At 34.4% G+C, this 15,651-nt stretch overlaps 1 non-coding gene across 1 annotated transcript; it reads left to right on the top strand.

Moving 5' to 3' along the window:
- Window positions 1–14,747: 14,747 nt before the first annotated feature.
- On the top strand, window positions 14,748–14,854 carry LOC136210276 (small nucleolar RNA R71). Its single transcript, XR_010677981.1, has one exon. It is a non-coding gene; the product is annotated as a small nucleolar RNA R71 (small nucleolar RNA).
- Window positions 14,855–15,651: the final 797 nt, after the last annotated feature.

The raw sequence follows: 15,651 nt of genomic DNA, 5'->3' as shown, positions 1-15,651 counted from the left end.
AATCATGCATAAGATCGGTGAAGGCGATTATCTGTTATCTGTATCTGCTATTGGTAGCGCTTACCATTTATCTGGCCCTGGTGGTGTGTAGTATCACCACTCTGTTACACTGTACCATGTGTTTTAAAGCTTTTGTCTTATTTTCTGATTATTCTAATATTTGGTATTTTGAAAGGATTCAGTATGATGTTTGACAATTGATTGTCAGTATTTTGGAATTGATTATCTTATATTGACCATTTGGTTTAACTGATTTTGACATACTATATTTTGAACTATATTGTCATAATTTAAAAGTATCAGTTTGCCTGCCTGTTCCCTTTCTGTTGTGTGCTGTAGCTACTACTCACTGAGGTTTTCGCTCGTATAGACGAAAATCTCATACCACGTTGAATCTTTCTTTTTTCAGATTAAGGTCCCTGTTCGTGAGGCAACTATTGGATTGATGTTGAAGGAGATTGCCTAATAAATTAGCTTTATATTATCTTTGGAGAATTTTGATTATTGAGGTTTAGACTTGCACATTTGATTCTTTTAAGGTTTATTCATGTAATTGAGACGAGTTTGATATTCTGTTAGTAAATTTTGGAATTTCTATTAGTTCAGATTTAAGGCTAGCATAGATTAAAGTTAATTTAATTTATGCGCCGGTCATGGCCTGGGTTGGGTCGTGACATCTATAAATGGAGAGTTAATTTCAAAGTTCAATGTTGTTAGATTAATTAAGATTAGAGTGCAGAATTTATGCAGAAACTCTGACTCAGAAATGAGTCAGAGATTAGATTTCATTTTCTGTAAAAGCAATCTGATGTACACAAATTGTTCTTAGATTTCTTACAAACGTATTAGCAATTAAGTTTAGATTAAGAATTGTTCGAAGATGAGTTTACATTTTGGTAGAAGACACATCATCTCTATTCCGAAGATTCAGCGAGAAGATCAAGCAGTGGATGCGACCCCGGAGCCTGACAAACTCTAACGAGGTTTGAGGAAAGGATTGACGGCCCAGAACTCGAATGTCGTTTCGAATGCTTTCATGTTTCATGTTCTCTGTAAACTTGTATCAATTCACAAATCACATAATAAAAGTTTATGCATTTCAATATATCTTTATGTAGTTACTTTGACAATTTCTCCGAAGTAAGATTCTGGTGTTTTCATTAAAACATATTTAATTCACATAGTTACAAGGAAACTTTGTTGAACGCTTGATCAAGTTCTTATTTATGGATGATATGATCATTGGGTCGGCTTATCAGAAATAAGTAGCAATTTACATTTTATTACACACTTATAATTTTTACAAAGTTTAAAGTTGATATCTTTGCTTAATGCAAACGAGTTCAACACTTCTCTTACTTTAAACGCTAAATGTTTCTGTCTTGTAATCTAATCTCAAGACAGAATTGATTTCTAAATTTCTGACATATAATCCTAATCTCATTCTTATTAATTAAATTCAATCACAATCCAATTTAATTAAACGATTTTCCATATTATAAACCTAAAACGTGAATCAAACTGAATTAAAATAAGTTTTCATTAAAAAAACGTTCCATGTGGGTTTGATATCTTTTTATTACTACAAGCGAAACCGTGCACTTGTGGAAATCACTCAACAGTTGGTTTCACTCCCTTATTCTTCTTGGGATTTCTTGGATTGGGAAACTTCCCTTTCCTCTTTTTAGATCCCTCAGTAACAAGTGCAGACACAACCTTGTCTTTCTTTACATTGGGCTCAATAGACTTGAGCATGTTCATGAGCTCTTCAAGAGAGGTCTTTAAGTCATTCATCTGGTAGTTCATAATGAACTGTGAATAACTCTTTAGGAGGGAGGTTAGAATTAAGTCAACACTTAGTTCATGGTCCATCACAAATCTAATGTTGGAAAGCTTGGTTATGTAACCAATCATCTTGACACAGTGTGTCATGACAGAAGAACCATTTTGCATCTTATAGCAAAACAACAACTTTGCTATCTCATAGCGCTCACATCGAGTTTGTTTTTCAAACAACTCTTTCAAGTGTACAACAATAGAATAGGCATCCAACTCCTCATGTTGCCTCTGAAGTTCTGGTGTCATTGAAGCAAGTATGATGCATTCTGCATGTTCATCATCGGACTAATGCTTCTGATAAACATCGATCTCTTCAATGGGAGCATCATTAGCCGGAACAGCGGGTATCAATGTATCCAATACATACCCTATCTTTTCAAAGTTCAAAACAATTTTAAGGTTGCGAAACCAGTTGGTGAAGTTTGAACCATTCAATTTGTTACCGGTAAGTATATTGCACAGATCGGTTTTAGACCTGATTTTAAGAGTATAACTAATATAACCTGAGAGTGAGAAAGAGTGACAGATGTTATTCATTTGCTTTAATTTATTTCAATTTAAAAATAGGACTTTTAATTTATTTTAAATTGCTCCCACTATTTTGCCAAATTAATAACCCTCAATATTAATTCGAAGAATTTCACAAATCCCTTAGTGAGCTAGGATCCTAACTACTGAAATTTCACTAGGTAGATTCATGTAATCAATCACATCAACCATGTAATTCCTAGGTTATTAGGTTACTAACCACATTAGTAACTGATATTTATTGATATCAATCCTTGCCATTTTGCCCATTAGTTTAGAACAACATGAGTTTGCTCATCCAATTATTCTAATCTAGTTTAAGTCATTACCCTTATGTTCATGAAAACTATTTTCAAATAATTCAGGTGTTACCCATAAGGCCCCAAGCTTGAGTTTCCTCAACAACCCAAGGCCCCCAGATACTGTCGACTGAATTATAACATTAGGGAAGGGCAACCGATTTCATAACTTGGTTATGGACACATACAATTCACATTGGTGGTTATGGACATATCATTTAAATTATTCATTCGAGCCAGAAAAAGAATAAAAGGTCAACCTTAGGGAAATACTAACTATTACATATTTCTCCTTCAGGTCCTCCTTCTTTTTCTTGGTGCCTTGAAATTACAACAATATCAATTTCTATACTACTTTAGAATACTTCAACTAATTTGAAGGGATTTAGGTGAGAAGAGAAATACAATAGAGAGTAGATAAGGCATGACTCGCATGCCCTATTTTCCAAAAATACCAAAAAGTTAAATAACAATTATAGAGGGGTCTAAATATGTCCATTAACACCAAACATGCAAAGACTCAATTAAATAAATTTAATTGGTTTATGACATTGTATCTGTTATATTCTAATCTAATCAAAATGTATCAAATACAAATTAGATAAAATATAACCGATACAAAAATTAAGATTGTACATATCCGATTTATTTTGTGTTATTTATTTAACATTTTGATTACCCGTATCAAATACAAAGAAAAACAAACCTTTAATTACACAAAACAGTAATCAAACAAGATTTATTCTAAAAAGAGGTGTATATATATATAGAGAATAAAAAACGAGTTTTAAAAACAATTTTAAAACGTAAATAGCAAGTTGGATCACGCCGTTTTAATCGGCCCTGCCCGACCCCATGTTGTTGCTGCCAGGTAACAGCTATTATTAGGGTTGCTGCTGCAAGGCATAACGTTCCCAAGCTTCATAAAGGGTTTCATTATCATTTTGTGTAAAAGATGTCAATTCTTTGATGACTCTTGCGGTTTTTGCTAAGGGAAAATATTTTGATAAAAACGCTTGGGCTAATTGGTCCCAAGTTTCAAATGTTGCAGCAGGCATAGAAGTTAACCAAATTTTTGCCTTATCCTTCAAAGTGAAAGGAAAGAGGCGAAGTTTGATTGCTTTGGCTGTTACATCAGTAATTTTAAAAGTATCACAAATTTCTAAGAAATTTGTCAAATGTGCATTAGGGTTTTCGTTAGGTAGTCCATAAAACGTTACGTTGTTTTGCAACATATTAAGCAAAGCAGGCTTAATTTCAAATTGATTTGCATTTATACGGGGTCTAACTACACTATTAGTTACACCGGCCATTCCTGGCCTAGCATAATCCATAAGTGTCGGTGGATCGGCCATATTTTCTGGCTGGATTTTTTTGGTTTTTATGGGTGTTTTGTCTTTGTTTTTGTTGTTTTTGTTGTTTTTCTTAAGTGTTCTTTCAATTTCTGGATCAAAAGGGTCTGGTGGCGTGCCCGAATTTCGCGAACTCCGCATGAACTTGAAATTGTTACACGAGCCAAACTACCTTCAAAACAAAATTGAAAAAAAATATGTTATATAAACTGAAAATAAATAAAATATAAAAGTTGTATAAAAAATAATGTGTAAACCGAGATTTGAAAATAAAATACGAAAAATAAAAAATTTTGTCAAAAATTTTGGCGTATCCCCGGCAACGGCGCCAAAAACTTGTTGAGCGATTTCCGCAAGTGCACGGTTTCGCTTGTAGTAATAAAAATATCGATCCCACAGGGATACGTTTTTTTAACGAAAAACTTATTTTTGAATTTATTAATTTCGAACTTGTTAGATTTACTATTAATTGTAAATGAAAAGTGAAATTTGTCTAATTGAATTTAGGAAAAAATAATTGTTTAATTGAGTTTGAGGACTTTGAGTATTTGAAAATGCTGAAATAAGATTTTATATTTAGAATAAATCGATTGTTAGAAGGATCTTCTGATTTAGGGATGAATTTTACAAAACAGGAACATTTAGAACTTTTAGAAAAATAATGAATGTATTCATTTGCATTAAGCAAAGAAAACAACTTAAACTTTGTATCAATTATGATGATGAAATAAATGACGGAACATCTAATTAATTGGCTTTGAACGCGACAAAACCCTTTCGGGATAGTTGCCCTTACTCAAATTAAAACTCTTTCGAGATGATAATTTGCCTAAGTGTTCAACAAAGTTTCCTTGTAATGATTTTGAATTTAACTACGTATTAATGAAAACACCAGCCTCACTTATATTGGATTGGTTACCATAAGTGCTGCATAACGATTTGTCGAATAGAACAGACTTTATTAGATGAAAAATAAATTGATACAAGTTTACAGAGAACATGGACCATCGAGTTCTTCGAGGGCGTGCAAGTGAACGACTGATCAGTCCTTTCCTTGGGTTTCCTTAGAGGTTGTCAGGCTCAGGGGCGAACACTCTACTCAATCTTCTCGCTGTATTCGGGACGATGTAAGCACGCATGTTATTGAGTCTTTCATCTCAAGGCATTTCAAAGCACCAAATTTCCTTTCCCAAACTTGAATTATTATATATGAGTATAAAGTTTAATTTATTTGCTTAGTTACGCCCGTGATAAGGGTGGTCTCGATCGTAACTTTATATGCATTTTATTTGTGTTCGCTTAAGAGGTATCGACCATGCCATGGGTGGACGCAATCATTACTTTAAACTTTAAACATGCTTAATTTTTTGTTATTTAAACGTTCCTTCCATACCTCGATTGTGATAAGGGTGGTCGCAATCGTGGCCAAAAGTACGCTTCACTTATTTATTTCGTTCCTTTCATACCTCGACTGTGATAAGGTTGGTCTCAATCGTGGCTAAAAGTTAAGAATATGATTTATTGAATATAACTTGGGAAAAAGAAAATTAGCACATTCATCCTATATTGACTTAAAATTCAACATGTATTATGGCTATAGTTTCCTTAAAAACTTCAATTGGTGTTAATGTAAGACAAAATCAAAACCGAGCTAAAAATTGTTAGTTCAATTTAATGCCTATAAACCTAATTGAAAATTTAAAATAAGATTTATTGTATCATGAAATTCATGATATAAAATAGAGATTGAAAATAAAGAATTTATTACTTAAATACATTTACTCGAGACAATTTTTTACTTAAAATCGTGTCGAAGATTTGTGAAAAATTTTGAAAAATATTACCCGTATAGAAATATTTATTTCTATCGATAATGATAACCTAAAAATAATCATAAAAGAATTTAAATTGATAAATGTAAAAAATGATATTTCATAAAAAATGTTAAGTTTTTTGTTGCAATATAGTTGCATTTGTATTTTTGAAAACAAGTGTTGCATATATTCATTCATTCGTTCGTTTGTATAAAAATGATATATGTATATATCTCCTCCCACACTTAAATTGGACCATGTCCTCATTGGTGCAAAATGGAGATAAAACATTAAAGATTAAACAGACGGAAAGAAATGAAAGATATAGCAAAGAAAACATTCAACACAAAATTAAATTAAAATTGAAATTGTACGAAACATAAGAAAATAAAAATGTACGAAACTGAAATTAAAACAAGATAGGATAAAAAAAATGAAAGATAAAACCTAAGCATGTGGCGGGGAATCCAGAGGTGTTGGTGAAGTTTCCACATTTCGGCGACGGAAAAAGGAAAGCATCCAATGCCGAGTCGATCTTTGCGCACGCCTCAAAGTATTGAGGTTGTCATTCATCACCATGTTGTTGTCCACCAAATCATCAATTCTTAAATTCATTTGTCTATTATTTGCATTGATTTGGTTCAAAATTCTCCTTAAACTTGTGGTGCAACTTCCGCTCCTGCCTCCGCACCTCCATCTTCGGTACCTACATTTTGGGAACTAGAAGCACCTCCACCCATAGTGCCACGAAGATGTGCAATACGGGTCGCATAAGAAATAAAAACGGGAGGAGCCGCAGAAACCAACAAATGAGCCCGCTCAAGAGCCGCAATGTCCAAAATCGGAACATACCCATGGTAGGTGGACATATCATAAGTTGCCAATTCATCCCGTGCTCCCAAAACAATAGCGGTGATTAGATTACCGAGAGGGACTTGAGTGGTGTGAGCCCTCGAAGCACGATACAAATTGTCAAAAATCATTCCAATGCTATCAACCCTTAAACCCTTGAACAAACAATCCCAAACAAACAAATCCCGGACTTGAATCTTCGAACTCTCAACACGACCAAATAGTGAAAAACTCAAATACTTGTGAAAGAAGAACACACAATTGTCCTTAATCAATTTGCTTGAAGTGTTTTTGGAGTCGAAAGAAGTTTGATCGGAAAGAGTTTGCCAAAAAGAGTTATTGTCAAAATCCTTAGGCTTATCATAAAAATCACTAGTAGGGAAACCAAACATATTTCCCATAGCCTCATAATCTATGGTATAGGTAGTACCATTATTCCTAAAAGAAATTTCCGTTTTCTTTTTGTTCATCTTCAAAGTAACCAAAAACTCAACCACATATTCTGTAACTTGTGGAAAACGCATAGAAGCAAAAGTTTCCCACCCTAAAGTCTCAATAAAAGCATCAATTTGAGTAGTGAAGTTCAACTTCCTTACCGAATCAAAGTCAATAAACTGCATGTCCACGAACTTACGATTGGCGTGTGAAAAATGCTTGAAACGTCCAACTTCCTCCTCTGAATGAATGTCGAAATAAGCCCCGCAACTAACACGAAGGCGATTAGCCTCAGTGACAGCCGGCTTGTGTCCAACACGCTTTGCTCTAGGCATGATTATGGTGGTTAGGGTTTGAAAAAAAAAAGATGAAAAGAGAGAAAAGCTTGAGGTTGAAGATGAAGTAGAAGGTTTGTGTGGAGACTTGAAGTTGAAAGGGTTAAGTGATTGAAAAGGGTAATGATGAAATTGGGAAGAGTAAAAGTAAGATATTGGGAAGAGGTTAGAGTAGGGGATTGGTTAAAATTGGAGGTGATGTAAGGTTTGTGTAAGTAATAGGTATATATAGGGTTGAATAGGAAGATTAATAGGTAAAGTAGGAATAGGAAGAGTAATTGGTATAGTTGGAATAGGAAGAGATGGAAGAAATAGGCAAAAATCCGGACTAGGAAGTCCCTAAACGACGCGTGTCGCGACCGAGGACGCACATCCGCGGCCGCGGCTCGCGTTTTGCAGCTAATTTTTTTTCTGAATTTTTGAGGGATTTTGCTGAAGTTACCGAGAATTTAAGCATTCTCGATCGCGGATCACCCCTTGGTCACCCAAAATCGGCATATTAACTCCAGTTTGTGCAATTTCTTGATAAATTCTATCCTGAACTCCTTGAAAATGTTATCTGTACTTAAAAACATAAATGTAAAACATTAAATGATAAGGAAAACCAAAGGTTTATCCTTATTAATGGGAAAAATAAATGAAAATGCTTTAATTAATGGATGTTAAATTAAGAATAGGAAAGGTTTGGAACTAAAATTAATTTAAGCATTTATTATCATTTATTAATGTAAGTTAGATAAATCTTTATTTAAGGAATTGAAACTTAGTTATTAATATTTAACTAGTCATGAATTGATTAAAGTTTCATTTAATAGATTCATTAGTGTAGAATAATGAAAATAATGATAGTTTAACCAAATAATAAAAAACAAGATATAATGCAAAAGAGAAAGTTTTATTAATTGGAAATATGTACAATATATTTACAAACAAAATAAACAAAGTTTATGCTAGAAATTCGTCCCGTTCAATCGGGATTTTCTTAGCCCTATAGCGGTCTATTTTCATATGCATGAAGGCTTGACGTTCTGGTGCAGAAAGAAAATTTGGGCCTGATCGAAAAACTCGTTTCACTAGACCTTCATATTCTAAAAATTCATAGTCTAGTATCGGGAAAGATTCAGCATCACTCCAGGGAATAGAAATACTTCCCTTGGTCCCTAGAATTATTCCACATATGATATTCCCGAATCCAACCTTTTTAGCCTTGGATCTAGACGCGGAAACAAGACCCTCCATCAGAATCTTTGAAGAATCAACCATGTTGCCTTGAAATATATCGCCAAGGACATAAAGGTCAGTTTCTTGGACGACTCTACTGAACGTGCGACCGAACAGACTGTTACTCAGAAATTTATGCAAATACAGCATAGAGTTGGAATAAAAAGACTTATTATAGGCAAGTTTAGGATTGAAAGGCCAGATGCCGGTGAGCATTCGCCAAATATCAGTGGATGTCATGTCTCTTCCATGATGACGTTTGGTAGTATCCTTCAAGGGAAAACCAAACCAAGCATGTAATTCAGGATATCCAAAAGTAAAAGTTTTGCCATCCGACGAAAATTAAGACGCACCCGACGCTTGTTAACAAAGCGAACCGTACAGAAGAACTCTAATATCCAGTCTCCAATTATAGGAAACTTCATATCAACAAATCTGGTCCATCCTAAACGTTCCATGTAGCGACTCATATCGTCTTTAATTCCCAACTGATCGTTAAGAAAGTCATCCATGTATAGCATTCCTACAAAGAATGTGTATCGAAACCTCAAGAAGCGCCTTCCCTCATCATGATTGAAGATAGGAAAGTTACATCCATAACGCTCTGATATATCTGTACGTTTATTGCATGAAGCAACAACTTACTTAGAATGAGTGTTTGTGGAAGTCATGGTGTTTGGAATGAATAAGGAAGAAAGGTTCTGAACTTAATTTCTGGGTAGATGAATTGGAAGAAAGTCAGAGAATTGTTCTGACAGAGATGAAAAAAGAATGTGACAGAAAACTGAACCTCTAGAACCTATTTATAAAATCCTAGGATGAAAAGAGCTGTTGTTTTAAGTGAAAAGGCATGAAATCAGACCTCTTTAAAATGAAGAAACTCAATTTTTCGTTTCTGAAGAGTTGTGTCTGATGGAAAAAAAAAGGACACAGGTCTGATTTCTGCGGAAATTCAGCGTGTCGCGACCGAGGATTCTGACCCGCGGTCGCGACACGCTGATTTCCTTGCGGAAATCAGGCGTCAAAAACCCCTAATCTCTAATCCTCGACCGAGAATCCCTATCCTCGGTAAGTCTAGAAATTTTTCCTGTCTAATTGAAATCTGTTGAAGTCAGAATTCTCAACTGAGAATCCCAAATCCTCTGTAAGTCCAGAAATTTTCCTAGCTAACCAGATTTACCCAAATTCTCAACTGAGAATTTTAAATTCTCTATAAGTTCAGAAAATTCCTTATCTTCTTAAGAATTCTAAATATATGAATTCTCAACTGAGAATCAAAAAATTTCTTCTAATTCACATTAAATTCCTAAAAATTAATTAAAAATAATGACTTGAATATATTTTTAACATAAAATGATATAATCTAAAACAAAATAAAATAAAAATAAATAAATAAATAAATACTATGTGTAGAAAAACGAAATGATTTATATGTCAGGAAATCTTGTTACGAAATTAGTTCCTATTGCGGAAATATTTTCGTAATAAATTTTACATCTATTACCATTAACTTTGAAACGATTGCCGTTAGTTTCCTCAAGTTCTAAAGAACCATAGTCGAATGTTTTGACGACTAAATACGGTCCGGTCCATTTGGACTTAAGTTTTCCTGGAAATATACGAAGCCGTGAATTAAATAACAGCACCTTATCTCCAACATTAAAGTGTTTGACTTTGATCTTGGCATCGTGCCATTTTTTCACTTTTTCTTTATAAATCCTCGCATTTTCATACGAAAGATGACGTAACTCATCTAACTCATTTAAATTGAGCAAACGTTTCTTTCCTGCTTGTTGTAAATCAAAATTAAGTTTTCTAATAGCCCAATAGGCTTTATGTTCTAATTCTACTGGTAAATGACATGCTTTTCCATACACTAAACGATATGGAGTCATTCCTATTGGTGACTTAAATGCAGTACGGTATGCCCATAGCGCATTGTTGAGTTTTTGTGACCAATCTTTTCTTGATGACGAAACAGTTTTCTCTAGAATCCATTTGAGTTCTCTATTCGAGATCTCCGCCTGACCATTCGATTGAGGATGGTATGGCATTGACACGCGGTGGCGTACTCCATACCTTTTCATAAGCATATCAAAATTTCGATTTATGAAATGGGTACCGCCATCGCTAACAACGAATCTAGGACAAACAAATCTACAAAATATATCGTCAAGAAAATTAACAACTACTTTAGAATCATTCGTAGGGGTTGCAATTGCTTCAACCCACTTCGAGACATAATCAACGGCTACTAATATGTAAGTTTTACCATTGGAAGGCGGAAAAGGTCCCATGAAATCAATTCCCCACATGTCGAAGATTTCAACTTCCAATATGTTTGTGAGGGGCATCTCATCTTTCCTTCCTAAATTTCCCGTTCTTTGGCATTTATCACAACGAGTAATAAATGAACCAACGTCTTTAAACATCGTAGGCCAAAAGAAACCACATTCCAATATTTTAGCTACCGTTTTATTTACTCCATTATGTCCTCCATATGAGCTGGAATGACATTCCGTTATTATAGATTCATATTCATTTTCTCCAACACATCTCCTAATTATCCCGTCACCACATGATTTGAACAGAAAGGGATCTTCCCAAAAATACTGTTTAATATCGAAGAAAAATTTCCTCCTTCGTTGGGAAGATAATCCTTCCGGAACAATATCGGTTGCAAGATAATTAGCAAAATCTGCATACCATGGTGATATGATACTTTCTACTTGATAGAGATGTTCATCGGGGAAATCATCTCGTATACCGATAGTTTCACCTATAGGACCTTTTTCATCTTCTAGTCTCGATAGATGATCGGCGACAAGGTTTTCTACTCCCTTTTTGTCTTTAATTTCTATATCGAATTCTTGTAACAACAAAACCCATCTAATCAGATGCGGTTTTGCATCTTTCTTAGCAAACAGATAACGTAAAGCTGCGTGATCTGTATAAATAATAACCTTAGATCCTAACAAGTATGACCTAAACTTATCACATGCAAATACTACGGCTAACATCTCTTTTTCTGTTGTTGTGTAATTTAACTGTGCACCGGACAATGTGTGACTTGCATAATAAATAACATGTAATCTTTTATCCTTTCTTTGACCTAAAACACATCCTACAGCTAGGTCACTTGCATCACACATGATTTCAAAAGGTAAATCCCAATCGGGTTTAGCAATTATGGGTGCACTGACTAAGGCTGTTTTCAATGTTTCGAAAGCTTTAATGCAATCTTCATTAAAATCGAAGGTTGAATCCTTCATAAGCAAATTAGTAAGTGGTTTGGAAATCACAGAAAAGTTTTTTATAAATCGTTTGTAAAAACCTGCATGTCCTAGAAATGATCTTACTCCATTGACAGTTGTTGGTGGGGGTAATTTTTCTATTACTGAAATTTTTGCTCTATCTACTTCTAATCCTTTTTCAGATATTTTATGACCTAAAACAATTCCTTCGTCAACCATGAAATGACATTTTTCCCAATTTAACACTAAATTCGTTTCTTCGCATCTAGAAAGAACTTTATCTAAGTTTTTTAAACATGCATCAAAAGAATCTCCATAAACTGAAAAATCATCCATAAATACTTCCATGATATCTTCGATGAAATCATTAAAAATTGCAGTCATACAACGTTGAAAAGTTGCTGGTGCATTACATAGACCAAAAGGCATTCTCCTATATGCAAATGTTCCATAAGGACATGTGAAAGTTGTTTTATCTTGGTCATCCGGGTAAATATATATTTGAAAAAATCCGGAATAGCCATCAAGAAAACAATAAAATGCATGACCGGCTATCCTTTCGATCATTTGATCAATGATAGGTAAAGGAAAATGATCTTTCCTAGTTGCCTTATTTAGGTTCCTATAATCTATACAAACCCTCCAACCAGTGGTGGTTCGCGTAGGTATTAATTCACCTTCATCATTCCTTACTACAGTTATGCCTCCCTTTTTGGGTACACAATGGATTGGACTAACCCATTCACTATCCGAAATAGGATAAATGATTCCATTGTCTAAAAGTTTAGTAATCTCATTTTTGACTACTTCTTTCATGTTCGGATTTAAACGTCTTTGTCTATCCGCTTTAGGCGGCTTATCTTCTTCTAGGTGAATCCTATGCATTACAATACTAGGATTAATTCCTTTTAAATCTGAAATCTGCCATCCCATACTTCCTATTCTATTTCTAACAACTTCATTCAATTTTTCTTCTTGATTTTTTGTTAATTTGTTAGAGATGATTATAGGTAGAGTATCACTTCCGCCTAGGAAAGCGTATCTCAGATGGTTTGGTAATTCTTTAAGTTCTAATTTAGGTGGAACTACTACTGAAGGCGGAACTGGTCCATCTTCTCGAATCAAAGGCTCTGGGTCCTTATCTTCTAATTCTTCACCCATTATAGGTTCTATTATTTCTTCTCTTTGAACAATGTCATTAACACATTCTTCAATTAAATCAAGTTTCATACAGGCGAAATCCTCCATAGGATATTTCATTGCTTGATTCATATCGAACTCGATCTTATCGTCACCTATTCGTAAAACTACTTTTCCTTCCGACACATCAACTAGAGCACGTCCCGTGTTCATGAATGGTCTACCAAAGATTAGCGGACAATTAGCATCATAAGCAAAATCTAAGATAACAAAATCAGTAGGAAAAATAAATTTGTCAACTTTTACTAAAACGTCTTCAATTATACCATATGGTCTTTTAGTGGATTGATCCGCTAATTGCAAAACCATATTGGTACGTTTGATGTCTTCTTCTAAACCTAATTTTTCAAAAATAGATAATGGCATCAAGTTTATACTAGCTCCTAAATCACAAAGACAACTTGGGAATTCCATATTTCCCAATTTACACGGAATGGTAAAGCATCCGGGATCTTTGAGTTTAGTAGGTAATTTGCTTGATACTATCGAACTACAATCTTCAGTAAGTGAAATGGATGAAACTCCTTCCCAACTAATCTTTTTTGAAATTAAATCTTTCAAGAATTTTCCATAGTTAGGAATTTGCGTAATTGCATCCATGAATGTTAAATTTATATGAAAATTTTTAAGTTTATCTAAAAATGATAAAAGTTGTTTATCATGGTCCTTATTTCGGACCCTGTGTGGAAAAGGTGGTTTTGGAACAAAAGGTTTCGTATTAGAGTCAATTGGTGTATCTTTTTGTTTTAATGTATCTTCTTTGGATTTTGGTAAATCATTTCCAGGTAAAGTTGAATTTCCGGGCATTTCCGGACCTAAGTAGTTTTTCCCCGAGCGAAGAGTGATAGCCTTAACATGCTCTTTCGGATTTTCTTCCGTTTGGCTGGGAAGACTTCCCTCTTTGCGGGATGAAATTGATTTAGCAAGTTGTCCAATTTGAACCTCCAAATTATGGATGCTAGATGATTGGTTTTTGATAAGCTGATCGAATTTACTTTCGATCCGTTTAAAACCATCGTCTTGATTACTTACCTTTCCATTCATAGCATCTATAAATTTGTCGATTTTTGAAGATAAAGTGCTAATCGTATCTCTTGTTTGATTTTGATAATTATTTACACGATATTGATTAGCATTTGCATTATTATTATTATTACTATCTTTCCAATTAAAGTTAGGATGATTTCTCCATCCAGGATTATAAGTATTAGAATAAGGATTAGTAGTTTGGTTTTGTCCTTGGACAAAATTTACATGTTCTATCTCATTCATACCTTCGTAATCAATGTCTGTCTGGATCGGATCATTAGGATCGCACGGTGCCATAAACCTATCAATTTTGTGCGATAAGGCAGAAAATTGGGCTTGTAACATTGCAACTGGATCAAGATTCATTATACCTTTAACCGATGATGTACCTGAGGATGATGGTTTCGCCGTTGGTATATGTCCACGCTCTGCGGGCCACATACTGCTGTTGATTGCCATTTCCTCCAAAAGTTCTCTTGCTTGGGCGGACGTCTTCTTCATAAATAACCCTCCAGACATAGCATCTAATGAACCTCTAGTTGTAGGATTTAATCCATTATAGAATGTCTGCATTAAAAGTGCATCTGGCAGTTGGTGGTGTGGGCATAAACGTTGAAGTTCTTTAAAACGTTCCCAAGCTTCATAAAGGGTTTCATTATCATTTTGTGTAAAAGATGTCAATTCTTTGATGACTCTTGCAGTTTTTGCTAAGGGAAAATATTTTGATAAAAACGCTTGGGCTAATTGGTCCCAAGTTTCAAATGTTGCAGCAGGCATAGAAGTTAACCAAATTTTTGCCTTATCCTTCAAAGTGAAAGGAAAGAGGCGAAGTTTGATTGCTTCGGCTGTTACATCAGTAATTTTAAAAGTATCACAAATTTCTAAGAAATTTGTCAAATGTGCATTAGGGTTTTCGTTAGGTAGTCCATAAAACGTTACGTTGTTTTGCAACATATTAAGCAAAGCAGGCTTAATTTCAAATTGATTTGCATTTATACGGGGTCTAACTACACTATTAGTTACACCGGCCATTCCTGGCCTAGCATAATCCATAAGTGTCGGTGGATCGGCCATATTTTCTGGCTGGATTTTTTTGGTTTTTATGGGTGTTTTGTCTTTGTTTTTGTTGTTTTTCTTGTTTTTCTTAAGTGTTCTTTCAATTTCTGGATCAAAAGGGTCTGGTGGCGTGCCCGAATTTCGCGAACTCCGCATGAACTTGAAATTGTTACACGAGCCAAACTACCTTCAAAACAAAATTGAAAAAAAATATGTTATATAAACTGAAAATAAATAAAATATAAAAGTTGTATAAAAAATAATGTGTAAACCGAGATTCGAAAATAAAATACGAAAAATAAAAAATTTTGTCAAAAATTTTGGCGTATCCCCGGCAACGGCGCCAAAAACTTGTTGAGCGATTTCCGCAAGTGCACGGTTTCGCTTGTAGTAATAAAAATATCGATCCCACAGGGATACGTTTTTTTAACGAAAAA

The sequence above is a fragment of the Euphorbia lathyris genome, chromosome 10 (genome assembly GCF_963576675.1).
Source record: "Euphorbia lathyris chromosome 10, ddEupLath1.1, whole genome shotgun sequence".
Classification (NCBI taxonomy): domain Eukaryota; kingdom Viridiplantae; phylum Streptophyta; class Magnoliopsida; order Malpighiales; family Euphorbiaceae; genus Euphorbia; species Euphorbia lathyris.
Note: the sequence above shows the minus strand (reverse complement) of the source record. Positions and strands in the feature narration are given on the sequence as shown.